The sequence below is a fragment of the Spermophilus citellus genome (genome assembly GCF_964194105.1).
Source record: "Spermophilus citellus genome assembly, chromosome: 14".
Classification (NCBI taxonomy): Eukaryota; Metazoa; Chordata; class Mammalia; order Rodentia; family Sciuridae; genus Spermophilus; species Spermophilus citellus.
In genome coordinates, this window is record NC_138194.1 from 63,067,240 (window position 1) to 63,092,983 (window position 25,744).

The following is a 25,744-nucleotide window of genomic DNA, read 5'->3' on the forward strand; positions in this document are numbered from 1 at the left end:
TCTCATGAGATATATGTGGAACATTTCATTTTGTCCTCCATGCTCTATATGTTTATATTTTTTGTCTCTTCATTTTCCTGGGCTGACTTTGAATAATTTCCCCAGATTAATCTTCCAATTCAATAATTTTCTTTTTTTTTTCTATGTACTTTTTTCTCTTAACTTGTCCATTGAGTTTAAAATATATATGTGTGTTCTATGTTTTTAAATTTTGAAATTAATTTTATTTAAAGATAATTATATAATCACAGTAAATTGAAAAACAAGAATGAGGGTTCCTATATATTCATAATCCCAGGTTCTCAATGGTGACCTATTAAATAACTATAATGCATTATTAAAGCCAAGAAATTGCTGTACAGTACCATTCACAAAACTTCAAATTTCACAAGTTTTTTGCATATATGTATATATATATATATATATATATATTAGCATCTGTGTGTATGCTTGTGATGACATGTATCACAACTATAGTTTCATAACCACCACCATGATTAAAATGCTGAATTGTTCTTTTGTTCACAAAAGAATTCCCTCATCTGCCTCTTTATAAGTTAGACCTTCTTTCCCTTTCTTTTACCACTGGACAACCACTGATCTGTTTTCCATCTCTAAAGTGTAATTTTGAGAATTTTATATAAATGGAATGTACAGTGTATGCAGCCCTTTGAGATGACTTCTTTCACTCAGCAAGATTTCAAGATCCATCTGAGTTGTGTGTATCAATAGCTTATTTCTTTTGCTTGCTAGACAGCGTTCCACTGTTTAGATGCCCCAGAGATTGCTTAATCATTCGTCCACTGAAGCATATTTAGTTTGTTTCTAGCTTTGTCTACTATATAAAGCTGCACAAACATCTTGGTTCAGGTTTTTGTATGAATAGTTTTCATTTCTGTAGAATAAATTCCCTGGGAGTGTGAATGCTGGGCTGTGTGGCAATTGTATATTTAATGGTTTTTGTTGTTATTCTTTTTTTTTTTAACTGACTGATTTAGAGTGTGGTTGTATCATTTTACATTCTTACCAATAATTTATGAGAGACCTAGTATCTCTGCACTCCTGTGAACATTTTGCATTATCAGTGTTTTTTATTTTAGCCATTGTAATAACTATGGTGTTACTTCATAGTGCTTTTAATTTTCAGTACTCTAACGGCTAGTGATGTTGAATATCTTTTCATGTGTGTATTTGCCATCCGTCTATCTTCTTTGGAAAAGTGTCTGCTTAAGTCTTTTTACTATTTTTCTAATCAGGTTGTTTTGAAAGACAGTTCATTTAGAGAACTCTTTATATATTCTGGATACAACTCCCTTGTCAGATACATGACTTGCAAATATTTTCTCCTCCATTGATTTTTAGCTTTTATTTAGTTTTCATTTCTAAAAATTCCATTTGGCTCCATTTCTAAGTCTGTCTGATCTTTTTTCCAGAGACTCTTGAATTTTTTTCTTAAGTCCTTCTTTCATACATTAAATCCCTTAAATCCTTTCAAAAATTAGTTCTATTTCAAGAATTACAGTATTTCCAGTTTCATTCTGCCTTGTGTGTAATTTGCTGTTCCTCTTTCATAGTATTATTTCCTCATAGTATTATTTTATAATTTGAGATTATCTGCCTGCCTTTGCTGGTCATAATCTTTAGAAATCACTACAGAGACCACGTTAAGGAGATGCTCTGCAAGAGAGGTTTTGCATTTGCTTTTATGCAGAATTCTAGAAGCCTCAGGAGCCAGCGCCACATTTTATGTGATCATCCCAACTTAATGTTTCCTAGATTCTGCCCGTGGCATGCATCTGAACACCAAAGAGCTTCATGACTATAAATAGTCAAAGAATATTTTTACACCCTTCCCCAAAGCTGATGGGTGGGGTTTTTTGGTGGTTGTTGTTCATTTATTTGTTTTGAATTCTGCACTGCTTTAGTCCGGCTTCATGTTGTGGTTTCAGTTCCAATTTCCTGTCTTTAGGGCCTAAGACTTTATCTCCCATTCCCATGCAGGGATTAGTACTCGGATCCCTTCCCTGCCGTTTTTCCAGCTCTCATTTCAGTCTCCCCCTTTTTTATTTCTCTCATTATTCCTTGCTGTTTGGGGACTTTTCTTATTTTACCATGAGCTTGTCTTTTCATGTAAAAACTATATCTCATTAAAGAGAGTATATTTATAAATTTTAATTATATTTTATCCAGTATTCATTGTGCTTAGCATTGGAAGAGTTTTCAAATTATCTATGTGAGTGTTTTGCCCAGTAATTATTCATAACAAAGCCTACATGTGCTGACGCCTGTAGTTAGACAATACCAGGATATATGATGGATATACAGAACCCTGAATAACCTTGGAAAGAAATATGCTTGGAAAACATGATGGCATGACTCCTAGCTCTTAGCCCAAGTCACTTTCTACACCTTAAATTTCTGAAAGCACTCATACTTTCTTATTGTTTATAATAGTTAAGATATATTTACTTATCTGGAATGTGAGTTCCATGAGGTTGATCATCAACCAGGATAGAGGGAGAGAGAATGTGCTTAACCATCTAAAGAGTCACCCAAGATATTGGTGGGGATGTGCTTACATTGAGTGCAGCATAGGTGGCCAGAGGTGCCTGAATGGATGTGATTTTAAATAAGAAAATGAAATTTAGTAAAATGTATTGTATCTTATTTGAAGAGAGAGAAAAAAAAAACCTTAAAAGAGAGAGAAAGGCTATCTACATATCTGCGTAGAATCTAGAAAAAACTATCTGAGGACAATAATTTGGCAGCGTTTCTTTCAGCTCTGGCCAAGATTAGGAGATCCGGTCTCAGGCAAACAGAAGGAAGATCATTCCCTGAACTTGCCTTCAGCCTGAATGGAAGTGCCCTTGAGAGCATCCCTTTGATCTGGTTTCACACTGGGCTGCAGGCAACCTCTGATTTAAAATATGGTCATCAGGGTTCTCAGCCGGGCAGGCGTGCCCCTCCTTGTCATTAGTGAGCTGGAATTCTGGTTTATATATAAGTTTTCTGCAAACTTTATAAGCAGATCAGCCCCGATCAACTGTTTGATCAGAATCAAGTTCAGTGTTCGTCAAAATGATCAGACTGTGAAGCTCAGTCAAGGGCAACAAACCAGCCTCCAAGACCTGTACATTTTCAAAGCTCATTGCTGAGCTGGCAGCACTAAATGATCCAGGAAGCTTTTGAAAATACCAAATCCTGGTCCCCACTCCAGACTTTACTGAATCAGAATGGGGATGAGATGGCAAGAAGGATTAGGGAGTCTGTGCTTTTTACAAGCTGGTTTGATGATCCTTAGGCAGCAGACTTGGGAAACACTGTCCAACATCATTTTGTTTGTCATCCCTTTTTAACTAGAATATGTAACTTTTTTTCCCCCTCCGTCCCAAAATAATGACTCTGAATGCAGAAGATTTAATTGAGTTTAATGCAGTCTCCAGGACTGTCGGCTTAATCATCCCATGGGTAATTGCATTTTGAAATAAGAGCTTGTTAGTGCAAATAAATCTCTTCAGTATTAGGGTTTTCTCATCCTTTGGAGCAAGGAAGGTCAGATTCAGTTCTGGGGTCCTTTTACCCACCCTTCTGTGCACTTCATCCACATCTCTTTCCTATCCATCCAGGCTACAAAAATGCATGTTCCCAAAATGCAGCTGGAGCTATCTGATGCTAGTTGCTTCTGTGCCTGATTTTAGCTGGCCTGGAAGACTTACAGGGAGACTTGGTTTCATCTAGGATCCCTCAGTCTCTTCCAACCACTCTCCTTGCAGGGAGCAGCTACTTCCTTCCTTTGAAAATGGAAAAGGAACCAGCTTTAGTTTGAGGATCTTAAAGTGCTATGATTCAGGGTTCCTATTATCTTGGTGGGGATAGAGGGGATTTGACATCTTGCCTTCTACTTATTATTATTCTAATAAGAAAGAGAACAGGAGTTAGCAGAGGATGGAAGAATTGAAAAAGCAATTAAATATGACTTTCACTCAAGAATCTGAGTTGAGATGTTCTTTTCAGAGTGGCTGGTTTTCTCTAAATTAATCTGCTTCCTGGAATTCTTATACTGATAGGCTTTTATTCTATTTTGAAATAAGCCAAGTAGAAAGGCTTCAAGAGAAGCACTGGTTATTGACAATCCACAGGACCCAAGCCTGTGCCATGAGTCTTTCCCTCCAGGATCAGTGCTAGTATTAGAAAGTTTAATTCTCATCTAACTAATTGTCATTTAAATTTAACATATGCATATGAGGTTGGCAGGGCTGCAATGTGTCAATTAAATTAAATAAATTTCATTCATTTAATTCTTCAGCATTTTTTTCAACAAATATCTGTTGATTGTTCAGTTTGTACAAAGCAGTTTTGAAGATGACAACTGCAGATTTTGCTTGGCTACCTTGAGGGTATACCTATTCAATGTCCATTAAGGTGAAATCTAAGAACCTACTTGGGAGCTCACATCACCTAGAGTCACGTGGACTTGATTTCCAAGTCAGTATACCTTGGTATCTTGCAGAATTTAACCTTCTGCCTTGTAATGGATCAGGAGAGGATTGCCTCTGATAAAGTTGAAGAGGACACAGTGCAATGAATTGTGAAAGCATTCTGTACAGAAAGCCTGGCATGCCACTGAAAGAGGGTCAAATGTATCTTAGAACAGTGTTCACCTATCACATATTTTTTTATATCACATGGTTTTGAAAAAAAATATATATATATTTCCTCCTGCATGAAGTTGACAACAGATTTCCTAATGTTTTCTTTTAAACTGGTACCTTTCAAGGTGGACCCAATATCTTTCCATTAATGTATTCTTATTGACAAGAATTATTTTCCTTTTTCAGAGAAAATAGAAGAGCTTGAACTGCCCATTAAACAGAGGATATAGTGGAGTTAAATGAAGAGTTAAAGCTAGTTTTTATCCATTCTTTTAACACTAAAACTGTCATAAACAAAAATACAATAATCCAACACTTGGCATTGCATTTAGCTGAATAAAAAAATATCTGTATCTATTTGTAAATTACCTCTGTCTGGCAGACATATGAAACAAGAATATCTACTAAGATTTTGTAAATGCAAATGAATGCATAGCAATATATATAAGATTGATACTCAAAATTATAACAGCCATCCAACTGGAACGCCCGTCAGTCTAATCACTCACGTACTGGTAGGTGTGGTCTAGGTGTAACCTTGAATATATAAACACCAAGGGCTGAGAGCTGCTGAGAAAAGCAGGCTTTGAATTGGGTGGTGCATAATGAGAATATATTTTGGAGAAGTGCTGAACAAAAGTTGTTTCAAACAAGAAGCAAGTGCAGATGAAGATGAAGGGATGGAGAGCCAGAGTGTTAAACTAAGGCATTACTGAAATAGAAGGGAATTGGTGAAAATTGTACCCGAATCTCCTCTCAAGGGAAGAACTACAAATGCTTGGAAGAACTATTTTGATAAGCTTCTTAGACTGGTGGGAAGAATTAGGTTAAGTACCTATAAGCACCATCATGTTTAGATATTAATATTTTGTCTTTGAACTTCCTGGTTTGCTTCAGGCTTTAGTTTTACTGGCTGGGATGCTGCCTCTAGTGGTCCTCTTCTCCTTTTCCCATCACACACCTTCAACACTAGGACTCAGCCTAAATGCATGTTGAACAAATGTCTAAAGATGGTTGGATTGAGGCCAGGCACAGTGGAACACACCTATAATTCCAGTGCCTCAGGAGGCTGAGACAAGAGGATCACAAGTTCAAAGCCAGCCTCAGCGAAAGCAAGGCACTAAGCAACTCAGTGAGACCCTGTCTCTAAATCAAATACAAAACAGGGCTGGGGATGTGGCTCAGTGGTCGAGTGCCCCTGAGTTCAATTCCCAATAGGCCCCCCACACTCACCAAAAAAAAGAATGTTGGTTTGAATATGAGAATCCATCTGGAGTTCCATTTGTCTCTGTATAGCCAAAGAGAGAAGCTCAGACCATTGTAAGGGAGTAGGAGGGCTGTGTGTGGTAGAGAGAACTATTCACAATGGAGAAAGAGACAAAGTGGGCCGCATAACTTTTAGAGAAGCACAGTATTTGTGGTCAAAATACCTGAGCTCCAGTTCCCACTCTGCCATTAACTCCCCATACAATCTTGAGTAAGTCAAGAATATGGATGATTTTTTTATTCATTTTATCATTACTGGAGGTTAGCACAGTGCCTCAGGGCCCAGAAACACTGAATAAATATTTATCGAATGTGAATAAATGAATGACTGCTCTGAATTTCAGTTTCTTCATCTGCAAGATAAAAGCAAATAGAACAAACTCTACTTACTATAGAGTTTTTGTTTTATTTTTTGGTTTTGTTTTTAGATGAAATGAGAGAATGTGTATGTAAATGCTTATGGAAACTGCAAGGAAGCCTCAACATTCCAAGTTTAATAGATGGTCTAGGTATTATGGCAGGTCTGGAGGCATAGAGTCTGCCCAGGGTAAGGGGGGGGGGTAAGTATCTAAATGAATATGGGGTCTAGAATTCTGCAGCCCCTGCTTAAGAATCAGAGCTAAGAGGTCCTGTGCCCTGCATTCCCAAGCTGTGGAGCACTGAGTCAGAAACTTTGACCAAGGTGGAAAACAAGTGTGCCTCAAAATACTTACATACCAGGGACAACCTTTTTTTTAAGATTATGTTCTTTGTTTAGATTTTTGTGCCAAAATGTTTTCTTAAAAATAAGATTATGTCAACTATTTATTGTGAATCTCCTTACCTAGATGATAATTAGATGGCAATTCTATATAACTCTACATATATATATTTGATTTTATTTATCCACAAACCCTCAAATTCAGGGACTACTCTCTTGGAGAGCTCCAGATGCATACACAGGAATTTAGAGGCCCTGCTTTAGTGCCATTATCTGGTCCTTGAACCCACTAGTTTGGTAGTTATAGAAAGAGTTCAAAATTTTTATAATCAAAGATAAGCTGTGGAAGGGCTTTTTGGACTGTTCTTATGAAATAGAGATACAAAATTTTTGTTTTTTGAGTTTTTGCTGGGGTTTTGACATCTCTTACTAACAAAGCAGATGGATATGAAGTCTACCCTTAAACAAAATAAAAGCACCAGCTGAAATATGAATAGATAACATTGTTTATGACAGTTTCACAGCTGGTTTAATTAACTGGGCAAAATGAGATGCCTGTTTTAACTCAGCTGCTTTGTCATTTTCCATTCTCTCTGCCTTTTCCAAGATAACTTTAAAAGCACTGTTTTTGACCAGATTGGGTAGAATCTGGTGAGATCGGTATCAACTTGTATTTCAACTTGGATATGTGAGTCAGTTCACAAATCAAGATGGAAATATTAAAGAAGCCATTAAGAACTTGCAGATTGACAAATATTTTATTTTATTTTTTGAGGCTATTTTAAATGGGGTAGTTTTCCTCATTTCTCTTTCATAGGATTTGTCACTGATATACAGAAATGCCTTTGATGGGTATTGATTTTATATCCTGCTACTTTGCTGAATTCATTTATTAGTTCTAGAAGTTTTCTGGTGGAATTTTTTGGGCCTTCATATTGTCAGCAAATAGTGCTAATTTGAGTTCTTTTTTTCCTATCCATATCCCTTTAATTTTTTTCATCTGTCTAATTGCTCTGGCTAGTATTTCAAGAACTATGTTAAATAAAAGTGGTGAAAGAGGGCATCTCTGTCGTGTTCCAGTTTTTAGAGGAAATTATTTCAATTTTTCTCCGTTTAGAATGATGTTGGCCTGGGGCTTAGCATAGATAGCTTTTACAATATTGAGATATGTTCCTGTCATTCCTAGTTTTTCTAGTGCATTGAACATGAAGGGGTGTTATATTTTGTCAAATGCTTTTTCTGCATTTATTGAGATGATAATATGATTCTTATTTTAACTCTATTGATGTGATGAATTACATTTAATCAACTTAAAGAGGTGAAAGACCTCTACAATGAAAACTACAGAATGCTAAAAAAGAAATTAAAGAAGACCTTAGAAGATGGAAAGATCTTTCTTGTTCTTTGATAGGCAGAATTAATATTGTCAAAATGACCATACTACCAAAAGCACTATACAGATTTAATTCCAGTCAAAATATTAATGGCATTCCTGATAGAAATAGAAAAAGCAGCCATGAAATACATCTGGAAAAATAAGAGACCCAGAATAGCTAAAGCAATCCTTAGCAAGAAGAATGAAGCAGGTGACATCACTATACCAGACCTTAAACAATACTACAGAGCAATAGGAACAAAAACAGCATGGTATCAGCACCAAAATAAACTGGTAGACCAATGGTACAGAATAGAGGACACAGAGACTAACCCACATAAACACAGTTATCTTGGATTAGACAAAGGCATCAAAAACATACATTGGAGAAAGGATAGCCTCTTCAAGAATTGGTGCTGGGAAAACTGGAAATCCATATGCAACAAAATGAAATTAAGCCCCTATCTCTCACCATGCACAAAACTCAACTCAAAGTGGATCAAGGACCTAGGAATTAAGCCAGAGACACTGCACACTAATAGAAGGAAAAGTAGGCCCAAATCTCTATCATGTCAAAATAGGCCCCAATTTCCTTATTAAGACTCCTATAGCACAAGAATTAAAATCAAGAATCAACAAATTGGATGGATTCAAAGTAAAAAGCTTCTTTTCAGCAAAAGAAACAATCAGTGAGGTGAATAGAGAGCCTACATTTTGGGAGCAAATTTTTACCACTCCACACATCAGATAGAGCACCAATCTCTAGGATATATAGAGAACTAAAAAATCTTAACACTACAAAAAAACAAATAACTCAATAAATGGGCCAAGGAACTGAACAGACACTTCTCCAAAGATGATATACAATCAATCAACAAGTATATGAAAAAAAAATGTTCAACATCTCTAACAATCATAGAAATGCAAACAAAAACTACTCTAAGATTTCATCTCACTCCAGTCAGAATGGCAGGTATTAAGAATACAAACAATAATAAGTGAAGGCGAGGATGTGGGGAAAAAGGCACACTCATACATTGCTGGTGGGGCTGCAAACTGGTGCAGCTAATGTGGAAAGCAATATGGAGATTCCTTGGAAAACTGGGAATGGAACCATCATTTGACCCAGCTATTCTACTCCATGGAACCCAAAGGGCTAAAAAGCAGCACACTACAAGGGACGCAGCCAGATCAATGTTTATTTTATTTTATTTTTTTTCAGAGGAGGAGTAGCAAATTCAGAATTTATTGAGAATCTTAAGTTTGTTAAGGCAGGTCTTTTGATGCCTTAGGTGGGTTAGAGGGTTGGATGGGGGTCTGAATAGTTTTGGGTAGGGATCAAGAAAAAGCAGTCCAGGGCTAGGGATGTGGCTCAAGCGGTAGCATGCTCGCCTGGCATGTGTGCGATCCTCAGCACCACATACAAAACAAAGATGTTGTGTCCGCCGAAAACTGAAAAATAAATATTAAAAATTCTCTCTCTCTCTCTCTTTAAAAAAATTTTTAAAAAAGATAATGTCTAAATGGGTTCTTGCCTTTAGCTGTTTTCTGGATCCATTACCTTTATTTTTTTTTAAATTTTTTTTATTAGTTGTTCACAACATTACAAAGCTCTTGTCATATCATATTTCATACATTAGATTGAAGTGGGTTATGAACTCCCAATTTTACCCCAAATGCAGATTGCAGAATCATGTTGGTTACACATCCACAATTTTACATAATGCCCTATTAGTAATTGTTGTATTCTGCTACCTTTCCTATCCCCTACTATCCCCCCTCCCCTCCCCTCCCATCTTCTCTCTCTACCCCATCTACTGTAATTCATTTCTCTCCTTGTTTATTTTCCCATTCCCCTCACAAACTCTTATATGTAATTTTGTATAGCAATGAGGGTCTCCCTTCATTTCCATGCAATTTCCCTTTTCTCTCCCTTTCCCTCCCATCTCATGTCTCTGTTTAATGTTAATCTTTTCTTCCTGCTCTTCCTCCCTGCTCTGTTCATAGTTGCTCTCATTATATCAAAGAAGACATTTGGTATTTGTTTTTTAGGGATTGGCTAGCTTCACTAAGCATAATCTGCTCTAGTGCCACCCATTTCCCTGCAAATTCTATGATTTTGTCAGTTTTTATTGCTGCATAGTACTCCATTGTGTATAGATGCCACATTTTTTTATCCATTCATCTATTGAATGGGTTGGTTCCACAGTCTAGCAATTGTGAATTGTGCTGCTATGAACATCGATGTGGCAGTATCCCTGTAGCATGCTCTTTTAAGGTCTTCAGGGAATAGTCCAAGAAGGGCAATAGCAGGGTCAAATGGTGGTTCCATTCCCATCTTTCCCAGGAATCTCCAAACTGCTTTCCAAATTGGCCGCACCAATTTGCAGTCCCACCAGCAATGTACAAGTGTACCCTTTTCTCCACAACCTCTCCAGCACTTATTGTTGTTTGACTTCATAGTGGCTGCCAATCTTACTGGAGTGAAATGGTATCTTAGGGTGGTTTTGATTTGCATTTCTCTGACTGCTAGAGATGGTGAGCATTTTTTCATGTGCTTATTGATTGATTGTATATCCTCCTCTGAGAAGTGTCTGTTCAGGTCCTTGGCCCATTTGTTGATTGGGTTATTTGTTGTCTTATTGTCTAATTTTTTGAGTTCTTTGTATACTCTGGATATTAGGGCTCTATCTGAAGTGTGAGGAGTAAAGGTTTGTTCCCAGGATGTAGGCTCCCTGTTTACCTCTCTTATTGTTTCTCTTGCTGAGAAAAAACTTTTAAGTTTAATTAAGTCCCATTTGTTGATTCTTGTTGTTAACTCTTGTGCTATGGGTGTCCTATTAAGGAATTTGGAGCCCGACCCCACAATTTGTAGATCGGATCCAACTTTGTCTTCTATCAGATGCAGAGTCTCTGGTTTGATATCAAGTTCCTTGATCCATTTTGAGTTAACTTTTGTGCATGGCGAGAGAAAGGGGTTCAGTTTCATTTTGTTGCATATGGATTTCCAGTTTTCCCAACACCATTTGTTGAAGATGCTATCCTTCCTCCATTGCATGCTTTTAGCCCCTTTATCAAATATAAGATAGTTGTAACTTTGTGGATCAGTCTCTGTGTCCTCTATTCTAAACCATTGGTCCACCCGCCTGTTTTGGTACCAGTACCATGCTGTTTTTGTCACTATTGCTTTGTAATATAGTTTGAAATCTGGTATCGCTATACCGCCTGATTCACACTTCCTGTTTAGAATTGCTTTTGCTATTCTGGGTCTTTTATTTTTCCATATGAATTTCATGATTGCTTTGTCAATTTCTACAAGATATGCCATTGGGATTTTGATTGGCATTGCATTAAACCTATAGAGAACTTTTGGTAATATCGCCATTTTGATGATGTTAGTTCTGCCTATCCATGAACAGGGTATGTTTTTCCATCTTCTAAGATCTTCATCAACTTCTCTCTTTAGGGTTCTGTAGTTTTCATTATATAAATCTTTCACCTCTTTTATTAGGTTAATTCCCAAGTATTTTATTTTTTTTGAGGATATCTTGAATGGAGTGTTTTTCCTCATTTCCGTTTCCGAAGATTTGTCGCTGATATACAGAAATGCCTTTGATTTATGCGTGTTGATTTTATATCCTGCCACTTTGCTGAATTCATTTATTAGTTCTAGTAGTTTCTTTGTAGACTCTTTTGGGTCTTCTAGGTATAGAATCATGTCATCTGCAAATAGTGATAATTTAAGTTCTTCTTTTCTAATTTTTATGCCTTTAATTTCTTTCGTCTGTCTAATTGCTCTGGCCAGTATTTCGAGAACTATATTGAATAGAAGTGGAGATAGAGGGCATCCCTGTCTTGTTCCGGATTTTAGAGGGAATGCCTTCAACTTTTGTCCATTCAGAATGATGCTGGCCTGAGGCTTAGCATAGATAGCTTTTACAATGTCAAGGTAGGTTCCTGTTATCCCTAATTTTTCTAATGTTTTGAACATAAAGGGATGCTGTACTTTGTCAAATGCTTTCTCTGCATCTATCGAGATGATCATATGGTTCTTATCTTTAAGTCTATTGATGTGGTGAATAACATTTATTGATTTCCGTATGTTGAACCATCCTTGCATCCCAGGGATGAATCCTACTTGGTCATGGTGCACAATTTTTTTGATGTGTTTTTGTATTCGATTCGCCAGAATTTTATTGAGGATTTTTGCATCTAGGTTCATTAGAGATATTGGTCTGTAGTTTTCTTTCTTTGAGGTGTCTTTGTCTGGTTTCGGAATCAGGGTGATGTTGGCCTCATAGAATGAGTTTGGAAGAGCTCCCTCTTTTTCTATTTCCTGAAATAACTTGAAAAGTATTGGTTTTAATTCTTCTTTAAAGGTTTTGTAAAACTCCGCTGTATACCCATCCGGTCCTGGGCTTTTCTTGGTTGGTAGTCTTTTGATGGCTTCTTCAATTTCATCCATTGATATTGGTCTGTTCAAATTGTGTGTATCCTCCTGACTCAGTCTGGGCAAATCATATGACTTAAGAAATTTATCGATGTCTTCACTATCTTCTATTTTGTTGGAATATAGGTTTTCAAAATAATTTCTAATTGTCTTCTGTATTTCTGTAGGATCTGTTGTAATATTGCCTTTTTCATCCCGTATGTTAGTAATTTGAGTTCTCTCTCTTCTTCTCTTCGTTAGCATGGCTAAAGGTCTGTCGATCTTATTTATTTTTTCGAAGAACCAACTTTTAGTTTTGTTAATTTTTTCAATAGTTTCTTTTGTTTCAATTTCATTGATTTCTGCTCTAATTTTAATTATTTCTAGCCTTCTGCTACATTTGCTGTTGTTTTGCTCTTCCTTTTCTAGGGCTTTGAGGTGAAGTGTGAGCTCATTTATTTGTTGGTTTTTTCTTTTTTTGAGGAATGACCACCAGGCGATGAATTTTCCTCTTAAGACTGCTTTCATTGTGTCCCATAGATTCCGATATGTTGTGTCTGTATTTTCATTTATCTCTAAGAATTTTTTAATTTCCTCCTTTATGTCTTCTGTAACCCATTGATCATTCAGTAACATATTGTTCATTTTCCATGTGATGTAGGATTTTTCCTTCCTTCTTTTATCATTGATTTCCAGTTTCATTCCATTAGGATCAGATAAAATGCATGGTATTATCTCCACCCCTTTATATTTACTGAGGGTTGCCCTATGGCATAATATATGGTCTATTTTTGAGAAGGATCCATGTGCTGCTGAGAAAAAAGTATATCCATTTGATGATGGTTGATATATTCTATATATGTCAGTTAAGTCTAGGTTGTTGATTGTGATATTGAGTTCTATAGTTTCTTTATTCAATTTTTGTTTGGAGGATCTGTCCAACGGTGAAAGAGGTGTGTTGAAGTCACCCATAATTATTGTGTTGTGGTCTATTTGATTCTTGAACTTGAGGAGAGTTTGTTTTATGAATGTCGCAGCACCATTGTTTGGTGCATAAATATTGATAATTGTTATGTCTTGTTGGTGAATGGTTCCTTTTAACAGTATATAATGTCCTTCTTTATCCCTTTTGATTAACTTAGTCTTGAAGTCGATTTTATTCGATATGAGGATGGCCACTCCTGCTTGCTTACGAGAACTGTGTGCGTGGTATATTTTTTCCCATCCTTTCACCTTCAGCCTGTGTATGTCTCTTCCAATCAGATGTGTCTCCTGGAGGCAGCATATTGTTGGATTTGTTTTTTTAATCCATGATACCAGCCTATGTCGCTTTATTGGAGAGTTTAGGCCGTTAACATTCAGAGTTACTATTGATATATGGTTTGAACTTCCATCCATGTTTGAATGTTTATCCTTTTTTTTTTTTTTAAATATTTAGTTTGTTTCTCCGTGATTATCTTTCCCCTCGCCCTCTGTCTTTACTGAGGCACTTCCCACTGATGGTTTTGGTTATTGTTTTTCATCTCTTCCTCGTGTAGTGTTTTGCTCAAAATGCTTTGCAATGCAGGTTTTCTGGCTGCAAATTCTTTTAGCTTTTGTTTATCATGAAAGATTTTTATTTCGTTGTCGTATCTGAAGCTTAATTTTGCTGGATACAGAATTCTTGGTTGGCATCCATTGTCTTTCAGTGTTTGAAATACGTTGTTCCAGGATCTTCTCGCTTTCAGCGTCTGTGATGAAAAATCCGTTGTCAACCTTATTGGTTTACCCCTAAATGTAATCTGTCTCTTTTCTCTTGTAGCTTTTAATATTTTCTCCTTGTTCTGTATATTGGCTAGCTTCATAACAATGTGTCTTGGCGTTGGTCTACTGTGATTTTGTGTGCTCGGTGTCCTGTATGCATCTACAATTTGTATATCTGTTTCCTTTTTTATTTCTGGAAAGTTTTCTGTAATTATCTCATTCAGCAGGTTATTCATTCCCTTGGCATGAATCTCTGTGCCTTCCTCTATCCCGATGACTCATAAGTTTGGTTTTTTTAAGTTATCCAAAATCTCTTGGATGTTTTTCTCGTGATTTTTAACCAGCCTATCTGAGTTGGCTAGACTCTTTTCAAGTTGATATATTTTGTCTTCATTATCTGACGTTCTGGCTTCTACTTGCTCCACTCTGTTAGTGATACTCTCGATTGAGTTTTTAATTTGGTTTATCGTTTCCTTCATTTCTAGAATTACTGTTTGATTATTTTTTATAATCTCTATCTCCTTATAAAGATGCTTAACTTCTTCTTTTAGCTGTTTATGTAACTCATTCTCAATGTGTTCTTTCGCTGCTTGAATTTGCTGTCTCGTATCCTCTTTGAGGTTCCCTTCCATATGTCTAAGGTGTTCCTGAGGTCTTTATATGACCATTTTTCTGATGACTCTAGGTCCTCCTGAATATTTAGGCTGTCCTGCATTGCTTGTACTCCTCTTCTTCCTTGCTTCTTGAAGCTGCTCATGTTGCTTCTTGTTCTGGTTGACTGCTGGGTTACTGTTGTTTTCCTATAAATTTATTTGATGTTCCCGCCGCCATCTTTCTCCTCTCGCTATTTCGGGATGATGGCGGGGTGCTGGCTCACTCTCTCCGGTGTGTCTCTGCCTCGAGCTCCCGCGCCTCTCTCCGCCGCGGTTTCTACAGCTGGCGCTGCCCTATTCGCTCTTTCCGCCCCCGGCGTTCCCGGCTTCTAGCCGCACCGCGGCCCGGTCCGTGTCTTTATGGCTCGCGGCGCCCGGGGCCGGGGACTATTTTTATGCCTTTAATTTCTTTTGTCTGTCTAATTGCTCTGGCCAGTGTTTCGAGAACTATATTGAATAGAAGTGGTGATAGAGGGCATCCCTGTCTTGTTCCAGATTTTAGAGGGAATGCCTTTAACTTTTGTCCATTCAGAATGATGCTAGACTGAGGCTTAGCATAGATAGCTTTTACAATGTCGAGGTAAGTTCCCGTTGTCCCTAGTTTTTCTAATGTTTTGAACATGAAGGGATGCTGTACTTTGTCGAATGCTTTCTCTGCGTCTATCGAGATGATCATATGGTTCTTATCTTTAAGTCTATTGATGTGGTGAATAACATTTATTGATTTCCGTATATTGAACCATCCTTGCATCCCAGGGATGAATCCTACTTGATCATGGTGCACAATTTTTTTGATGTGTTTTTGTATTCGATTCGCCAGAATTTTATTGAGGATTTTTGCATCTAGGTTCATTAGAGATATTGGTCTGTAGTTTTCTTTCTTTGAGGTGTCTTTGTCTGGTTTCGGAATCAGGGTGATGTTGGCCTCATAGAATGAATTTGGAAGAGCTCCCTCTTTTTCTATTTCCTGAAATAACTTGAAAAGTATTGGTATTAATTCTTCTTTAAAGGTTTTGTAAAACTCTGCTGTATACCCATCCGGTCCTGGGCTTTTCTTGGTTGGTAGTCTTTTGATGGCTTCTTCAATTTCATCCATTGATATTGGTCTGTTCAAATTGTGTGTATCCTCCTGACTCAGTCTGGGCAAATCATATGACTTAAGAAATTTATCAATGTCTTCACTATCTTCTATTTTATTGGAATATAGGTTTTCAAAATAATTTCTCATTGTCTTCTGTATTTCTCTAGCATCTGTTGTGATATTGCCTTTTTCATCCCGTATGTTAGTAATTTGAGTTCTCTCTCTCTTATTCTCTTCATTAGCATGGCTAAAGGTCTGTCAATCTTATTTATTTTTTCGAAGAACCAACTTTTAGTTTTGTTAATTTTTTCAATAGTTTCTTTTGTGTCAATTTCATTGATTTCCGCTCTGATTTTAATTATTTCCTGCCTTCTGCTACATTTGCTGTTGTTTTGCTCTTCCTTTTCTAGGGCTTTGAGATGAAGTGTGAGCTCATTTATTTGTTGGTTTTTTCTTTTTTTGAGGAATGACCACCAGGCGATGAATTTTCCTCTTAAGACTGCTTTCATTGTGTCCCATAGATTCCGATATGTTGTGTCTGTATTTTCATTTATCTCTAAGAATTTTTTGATTTCCTCCTTTATGTCTTCTGTAACCCATTGATCATTCAGTAACATATTGTTCATTTTCAATGTGATGTAGGATTTTTCCTTCCTTCTTTTATCATTGATTTCCAGTTTCATTCCATTAGGATCAGATAAAATGCATGGTATTATCTCCACCCCTTTATATTTACTGAGGGTTGCCCTATGGCATAATATATGGTCTATTTTTGAGAAGGATCCATGTGCTGCTGAGAAAAAAGTATATCCATTTGATGGTGGTTGATATATTCTATATATGTCAGTTAAGTCTAGGATATTGATTGTGATATTGCGTTCTATAGTTTCTTTATTCAACTTTTGTTTGGAGGATCTGTCCAATGGTGAGAGAGGTGTGTTGAAGTCACCCATAATTATTGTGTTGTGGTCTATTTGATTCTTGAACTTGAGGAGAATTTGGTTTATGAATGTCGCAGCACCATTATTTGGTGCATAAATATTGATAATTGTTATGTCTTGTTGGTGAATGGTTCCTTTTAACAGTATATAATGTCCTTCTTTATCCCTTTTGATTAACTTAGTCTTGAAGTCGATTTTATTCGATATGAGGATGGCCACTCCTGCTTGTTTACGAGGTCCGTGTGCATGGTATATTTTTTCCCATCCTTTCACCTTCAGCCTGTGTATGTCTTTTCCAATCAGATGTGTCTCCTGGAGGCAGCATATTGTTGGATTTGTTTTTTTAATCCATGATGCCAGCCTATGTCGCTTTATTGGAGAGTTTAAGCCATTAACATTCAGAGTTACTATTGATATATGGTTTGTACTTCCATCCATGTTTGATTATTTATCCTTTTTTTAAAAAAATTTAGTTTGTTTCTCCATGATTATCTTTCCTCTCGCCCTCTGTCTTTACGGAGGCACTTCCTACTGATGGTTTTGGTTATTGTTTTTCATTTCTTCCTCGTGTAGTGTTTTGCTCAAGACGCTTTGCAATGCTGGTTTTCTGGCTACAAATTCTTTTAGCTTTTGTTTATCATGAAAGATTTTTATTTCGTTGTCGTACCTGAAGCTTAATTTTGCTGGATACAGAATTCTTGGTTGGCATCCATTGTCTTTCAGTGTTTGAAATACATTGTTCCATGACCTTCTTGCTTTCAGGGTCTGTGATGAAAAATCCGTTGTTAACCTTATTGGTTTACCCCTGAATGTAATCTGTCTCCTTTCTCTTGTAGCTTTTAATATTTTCTCTTTGTTCTGTATATTGGATATCTTCATAACAATGTGTCTTGGCATTGGTCTACTGTGATTTTGTGTGCTCGGTGTCCTGTATGCATCTTCAATTTGTATATCCATTTCCTTTTTTATTTCTGGAAAGTTTTCTGTAATTATTTCATTCAGCAGGTTACTCATTCCCTTGGTTTGAATCTCTGTACCTTCTTCTATCCCGATGAATCGTAAGTTTGGTTTCTTCATGTTATCCCATAACTCTTGGATGTTTTTCTCGTGATTTTTTTACCAGCCTTTCTGAGTTGGCTAGACTCTTTTCAAGATGATATATTTTGTCTTCATTATCTGACGTTCTGGCTTCTACTTGCTCCACTCTGTTAGTGATACTCTCAATTGAGTTTTTAATTTGGTTTATCGTTTCCTTCATTTCTAGAATTATTGTTTGATTATTTTTTATAATCTCTATCTCCTGATAAAGATGCTTAACTTCTTCTTTTAGCTGTTTATGTAATTCATTCTCAATGTGTTCTTTCACTGCTTGAGTTTGCTGTCTTGTATCCTCTTTAAGGTTCCATTCCATCTGTCTAAGGTGTTCCTTGAGTTCTTTATATGACCATTTTTCTGATGACTCTAGGTCCTCCTGAATATTTAGGCTGTCCTGCATTGTTTGTACTCCTTTTCTTCCTTGCTTTTTGAAGCTGTTCATGTTACTTCTTGTTCTGTTTGACTGCTGAGTTACTGTTTACTCCTATAAATTTATTAGATGCTTGGGAGGAAAGGTATTAGAAGGGAAGGGAAGAAGTCACTAAAGAGAATGAGAGTAAGCAGGTAGAATTCAAGGAAGGGGCGATAAGATAATTGAAAAGAAATGAAAAGACAAAAGAAGAAAAAAATAGGAAATAAAAAAAGAAAAAAAATAATAATAAAAATTAAAATTAAAATTAGAAGAAAAAAAATTTTTAAAATTGTAAAAAAAAATTTAAAGAAACAACAAGAAAGAAAAATGAAAATGAAAGAAAAACCCAAATCAAAAAAAAATAGAAAAGAAAAAAAGAAAAAAAAAACTAATAAATGCAGTCTTAGAGTTTGATTAACTTCCAGTAGGTGGCGCTGTGCCCCCCAGGCCAAGTTTCTCCTGTCAATACGCGGGAACCAATCACTGTGCAGCAGCTCCTCCCAGACTGGGCGAGTCTCCAATCCTGAGTGCCTAGGTCCTCCTCTTGTGTCTAGTCACTTCCCACTTTTCCTCTAGCCAGGCCCCTCTCACGGGTGCCGCTCACCACAATACTGGCTACACGCCAGGTCTGCTGCTCCCAGGAGCCCTGTTTTCATGAACGACTGGGCACACTCTTCCAGTTTGCCATTCCCTCAGACCCTAAGTTTGTAGAGCTTGGGGCTGAGAATCCTCAGCGAATTTTACTTGCCCTCCGGTAGCCACGCCCCCGGTAGCTGGTGCAAGAGACCTCAGCTGTCAGCACTGGTGGGAGCGGTAGTTCCGCGCCACGGGTCCCGCGCCACCTCTGATTCCCTCGGTCTGGCTATTGTCCTCACGGGAGAGCTGGGAGGGGCCCTTACGTGAGAGCTGGGAGGGGCCTTTAAGGTTTCCCCGATGTGTGGAGAGGGAAGGCTAGGGAATTATACACCTGTAGCCACAGGTTTCAATGAAGTTATCTCCTCTGCCGCAGTCTGATGACGTCAGTTCTCTGCCATGGTGATATCTCTTGCAAATGGCGACAGTTCGTTTCCCTTTGCCGGGCGACCAATGCAACGGGTGGGTCCTTACTGTCTCTCCCAAGCCCTGTTTCAAACCTGTGGCCACTACCTATGAAGGCTCGGTAGGCATTTACCTCCGTAGGATGAGATGGGCTGACCAGTTGTTTCAGCGGGATGGATTAGTGCTGAGTCACAGCTGTTTGTCTGTGGGAAGCAGGCGAACGGGAGCTTGAATTCAGCCGATCCGGGCTCAGTGTGTGTTCTGAGAAGCCCAGACTGTTCGCCCCAGATCCACATCAGCTCAGCATTGCCTAGTGATCCTGAGCAAACAGATTTAGGTTGTTTACGACTCCCTATGCCTGCACAGCTGAAGAGGTCAGAGACTTGATCGCTCTGCACCCGCCGCCATGTTGGAATCCCAGATCAATGTTTATAGCAGCACAGTTCACAACGGTTAAACTGTGGAACCAACATAGATGCCCTTCAGTAGATGAATGGATAAAGAAAATGTGGTATACATATACAATGGAATACTACTCAGCATTAAAAGAGAATAAAATCATGGCATTTGCAGGTAAATAGATGGAGTTGGAGAATATAATGCTAAGTGAAGTAAACCAATCCCCAAAAACCACATGCAGAATGTCTTTTCTGATATAAGGATGATATAAGGATTCTATAAGGATTCATAATGGGGATGTGGGGGTAGTATGGGAGGAATGTAGAAACTTTAGGTAGGGAAAAGGGGAAGGAGGGGAAGGGAGCGAAAGGAGGGGGCATGGAGGTAGGAAAGACAGTGGAATGAGATGGATATCATTACCCTAAGTACAAGCATGAAGACACAAATGGTGTGACTCTACTTTGTGTACAACCAGAGACATGAAAAACTGTGCTCTGTATGTGTAATATGAATTGAATTGCATTCTGCTGTCATATATAACAAATTAGAATTTTTTAAAAGATTTGAAAAAAAGAATTTGCAGATTGAGGACTGGGGGAGGAGCTTGGCAGCAGAGTCGGAGCGTAGCATGCTGGAGAGGCCCCACTTCATCCCCCTCCAACACCAAAAACCAACCAACCAACCAAAAAATCCAAATTAAACTATTTTTAATCATTCTTAAAAGTTTTCAATTAAATTTACTGTGGTGGTAAAAGTTTTAGCAGTATTTGTGTGCATCGTCTTCAAATCCTATTTTTAGACCTTTTTCTTATTTCCAGCTCCCGTGTCTCTCAATTCTCCCATTTGGTAGTTTGTTTCTTCATATGGTTTGCCATTTTTGATTATGAGATCATCTTTAATAAAGTTTTTATTCCCAAGGAGGCCCTAGGAACCTGGTGTTTGTGAATAGTCTCTTCAGGGCAGTCTGACATCCGCATCTATGGAAACCCCAGGGTTTTCAGTGTTCCTGTGCTAATTTTTATTGAATTTCTACTTGGGGCTCTGGTACCACACAGATAGTATAAATTTGGCCTCGAATGTGCACATACATAGAGCTTCATTTTCATTTTTTCTTCACTGACATACTCAAAACTGCAGATAGTCAAGCTTCAGCCTACTGCTTTCCTGGGTTGCCCTGTCGATTTTCATTTGGTATGTCCCCATTTCACTTAGTTTTTTGAATGACCCTTGGTCACTATTGAGTACTTACATGTTTCAGCACTTTTGTGAACACTATTTTAGAAGGACCTCTCACTATTCTATTCTTTGGGAAAATATCAGTAGGTTCCACCCATTTCTTATCCCTTTCTGACTTACTTCAGACATTATAAGCATAACAAAAGGATTTACTGAGAAAAACTGAGCCCATGTTTTGGAATTAATATATGCAGCTAGCAATTTACTTATTTACACATGGTATATAGTGCGATTGCAGTAACAATATGTAATCATTTTGCACCAGGATTTAGGGGAAACCCTTGGTCCAGAGAGACTGAAATTGAGTATCATGGTATTTGAACTCAGACCCTCTCATTATTTTTGGTCCTATGCTGTCTGTCCCTATGTCCTTGTTTCATCCTGCTCTACCTAGACACACTGTGGACTGGTAGTTTTGGTGTTAGAACATATGTATATGATTTGCAGAGAGTTTTTAGCTTGTCTTGCCGCAATGGTTCAGAGTTTAAGTACTGGAGTATGCTAAATGACTTGTCCTTTTGAATCTCACCATTCTTCTCATCAGTCCTTGCCTTTACATGTGGAATTCCTCTGCTCTGAATCCCAGCCTAACCGTTCTGTCTGGCAAACTCCTACATGCCCCTGAAGACCCAGTACAAATGCAGCCGTGATGCCCACCCTCCTGCTCCCACAGTTCCTTCTGCAGAGACACGACTCGGTCACAACTATTTGCACCTGCTTATTTCTCCCATTAAATATGAGCTCCCTTGAAGAAAGGAGTGTGTTTCTTATTCCTATGGCTTCATCAAGTGAGAGTGCTTGGCACATAGAAGGGAATCAAGAAACAATTGGGAAGTGAATGAGTAGAAGTTAAGGGCTTTTATTTCATCAGCTGTATTTCTATGTTTGCAGTTATTTCCATCCTTCTTTGCTATTATGCAAATATGGGTAAGGTAGGAAGTACTAGGGATGTGTCTCTTCTACATGTGAATCCTAATGAGTTTCACAAACCATCTTTGAGTGTCTTCTATAAAACTACCTTCTGAAACTGATGGAGACAATTTTATAGAATCTGTCAATTTGGATGAAGGTCTCCATTTGGCTTTTTAATGGTTTGAGGCTCATGACTCAGGACTTGTGGGTCAACTCATAAGAATCCCTGCAATCTCCAGCTAAAGGAAGGAGCAGCTGAAATCCATGACGTACCTTTGTACCAGCCTCTGGGTTACACACATCATTCCCGGAAACATTGGACCCTGGCAGCACTTCCAACATGTAAATGCCTCATCACATTGAAAATGTGCAAAGACCAACCCACTGCATAGCCCCTTAGCTTTCCAATGAAAAGTTGCCAAACAGCAGAATGTGGCTTGAAACCTGTCACCCAGAAGCTGGAGGTGTGTAGACTCACAGAAACAGAAAGAGATGGAAGAAAGGCTTGATTTTATTTTTTGCTATATAAATTCATCAAATTGGGCTCAAAAGCAAAATGCTGGTTCATTCCTGGTAACCCAGGGTTTTCTGATTCCTCACTGCCTCACCTCATCCTACTTCTTTTTTAAGATCTCTTTTTTGAAATGCCCTTAATCCTGACCAGATGAGGGAATAGATGCTGACTTGGCAGCATGCTTCCTTCCTGTGAGAGAATGAAGCCGCACCCTGTGTTTTCTTTACTTTGATCTGTGTTTTGGGTGATTTGATAATGAATTCACATCTTGGCTACTAATCCCTCCCTTGCTCTTTTTGTGATAATACCAAACAGTGTATAGACTGTGAATTATGATGTTAGTGATGGTTTTTTTCTTACTTTATTTTTTTTCTCTCTTTTTTTCCAATTTACTCTTATATTCTCAGTTAGTAGCAGAATTATAAATTTGCAATGTTTGAAGGCACTTGTACAACTTTTCTCTCCAACTGCCCTCTCACTTCTATTGGACTGTTTCCTGGACAGGTGACTTACAATCCAGAAAGGCCACAGAATATGTGTGATTTTGCTATTTTTGGAGGCAGAGGATCCAGATTTAAGACTTGATGCTGTGATTTACTGTTGTATGTTCTTTTTGAACCTGGGTAATTTAACTTGTGAAATGAGGCTGATAAAGTATTAAATTCAGGCTGAAGGTAAGCTAGTGTATTAGTCTATTTTTATTGCCATAACAAATTATCTGAAGCTTGGTACTTTATTAAGAAAAAAGGTGTATTTTGCTGAAAGTCCAAGATCAGATGGCCACATCAGCTCAGCTGTTAGTGAGGACCTTATAGCCGATGACATCATGGTAAAAACATGTGTGATAGGGAGAGTTCAGATGGTGAGACAGGAAGCCTGAGAGTGCAGAGGAAACAGCCTTACTCTTTCATAGCTCTCTCAAGAACTAACCAGAGCCCCCTAAGAGCTACCTTAATCCCTTACAAAGGCAGCACCCCCAATGACCTAGCCACCTCTCACTAGGCCAAACCTCTTAAAGGTCCCACCACTTCTAAACATCACCACATTGAGGAACAACTTTGCAACACATAAACTTCAGGGGGATACATTCATGCAATTTTCAAATCATAGCAGATATGATAGCACTGCCATGGTAAAGATGCAACCTGGATGCTACCAAGGCCTCTCAGCTAAGAAGGAAGGTCCCAGAAGAGCAGCTTCAGATGTGCCTGAGAAGCACAGAATGACCCAAACTGAGGTGCCCCATCAGGCTGTGGGGCCGGGGAGCAGGGAGAGCCCTTCCTCAGTGCCTACAAAATCATCAAGAGACAACAATGCACAGGTGTTCAGATAATGGCTCACATTTTGGACCCGCCATTCATTATCTGTGTGATTGTATGCAAATTAGGTAATATTTTTGAGAATTCTTTGTCCGTGAATTGAAACAATAAAATCCCTTCCGGGTTTGCTGGGAGGTTTAAAGTCTTTGAGTCAATGCACGTCAAATATTTTTTGGTAAGAGGCCTAGTATATAGCAAAGGCTTAAAATGGTAGCTTCAAGGAAGCAAGTAACTGAAGGCCAGCATCAGTCAGGGAGATCTGTCCATGTCTGGTAGGATCCCTTCAATAAGTGTAATGGTTAATTTGAATTGTCAACTTGATTGGATTAAGATAGGCCAAAGATTAAGAGGCTTCTGGGTGTGTCAATGAAGGTGTGTCTAGGCATGAGGGATAGTGAAGTGGAGACTCTCCCTAAGCATGAGCAGCACCATCAAATAGGTTGGTGACTTGGATGATTGGCATGTGGGATAGCAAACTGACGTGGAGACCTTCCCTAAGCATGGGCAGCACTGTACAATAGGTTGGAGGCTTAAATGGAATAAAAGTTGGAAGAACAAGGAAGCAACAGCAGATATCAGCTCAATTTTTCTTGAATGGGTCCGTGATTGCTGCTGCAATTGCTTGAGGACATCAGGCTCTCGCTCCTTCATTTTTCCAAAAAGGACTCTGCCAGTGATTCTCCAAGAAGTTTCCAGAAACCTTCCATCTGGGACTCGGGTAGCATCATTGATTTCTCTTGTTCTGAGACTTCAGCATCTTGCACTGGGCAGCTACTGGTTCCTCCAGCCTTCCAGCTTGCAGATGGCCATTCTGGGATATCCAGCTTCTGGTTAGGTAAGCCAATCTAATAAGTTCCCTTTTTATAATCACAACTCCTATGGTTCTGGTTTTCCCTAGAAAATCCTGACTAGTACAATAAGAGAACAGATGGAGAGAAGGGGTAGCCTTTCCATTTGAGGAGGGTACCAATAAATTCCAGTCCAACTTGGATGGTTCTCAGTGGGGGGGGGGCGGGTCTGCTCTAAAGATGACCATACTTCTGGACAGAATGAGGACTGTGTACCAGGCATCATCTAGGTATCCTGGGAGACCTGTGGTTCTCACCAAGCATAAGAAGGTACCCAAAGCTTTGCACTGGAGTGGATCACCCCGGGTTGGTCTATGGGGACTCTATTATGCATCGCCTGCTTCTCAGGGTGAATCTCACCTTTAAGCTTCTAGTAGGGCTGTGGTTGGATGCAATATCCAAGGGATGACATAGAGCCTAAGGGGAAAAGGAGATGGCTGATGGTTTCCCATGGATGGCTTGACCGAAAAACACCACCAGAGCTCCTGAGCATGGCTAATAAAGCCCTCCAGGTCCTGACCCCACCTCACCTCTTGGGCCACTCACCTCTTCCTACTTGAATATAGGCCTCCCTATCTTTGTTTTCCCAAGTCTTTGGCCTGAAATGTTCCACCTTCCTTTCTTCATCTGGCCAACTTTGACATTCCTCAAAGCTCAGCTGAGGAGTCACCTCCTCCAGGATGGGTTCTCTGATTTCTGAGGATGAAAATAGCAAGCATGTGTTGAGCACTTAGCTGAGTACCAGAACAGACATAACAGTCATTCTGTACTGTGTCTCGTAATACTTCAGTAATGCCCAAGAAATGAGGCTCTAAAAGGTCAAACAGCCTATTCAAGGTCGCCCTAGCAACTAGGATATGTGGGAACCTGAATTCTGAACAAGATCTGCCTAGACCCAAAGCCAATCTCAAAGCGATGGTCTCTAATCACTACTGTATGCTGCCCTCCTGCCACGTGCTTTCTGTCTTCCTACAAACCCCTGTGAGACATTCTATGGTCATCAGTAGCTCCCACGTTGGTGTCCTTCGACAGACAGAGACTTTTCCAGGATGAGAGTTATCTGTACCAGCGTTCAGTTCATGCCCAACACAGAGCATTCAGTCAGTGAAGGCTAATGGGTCCATAAACTGA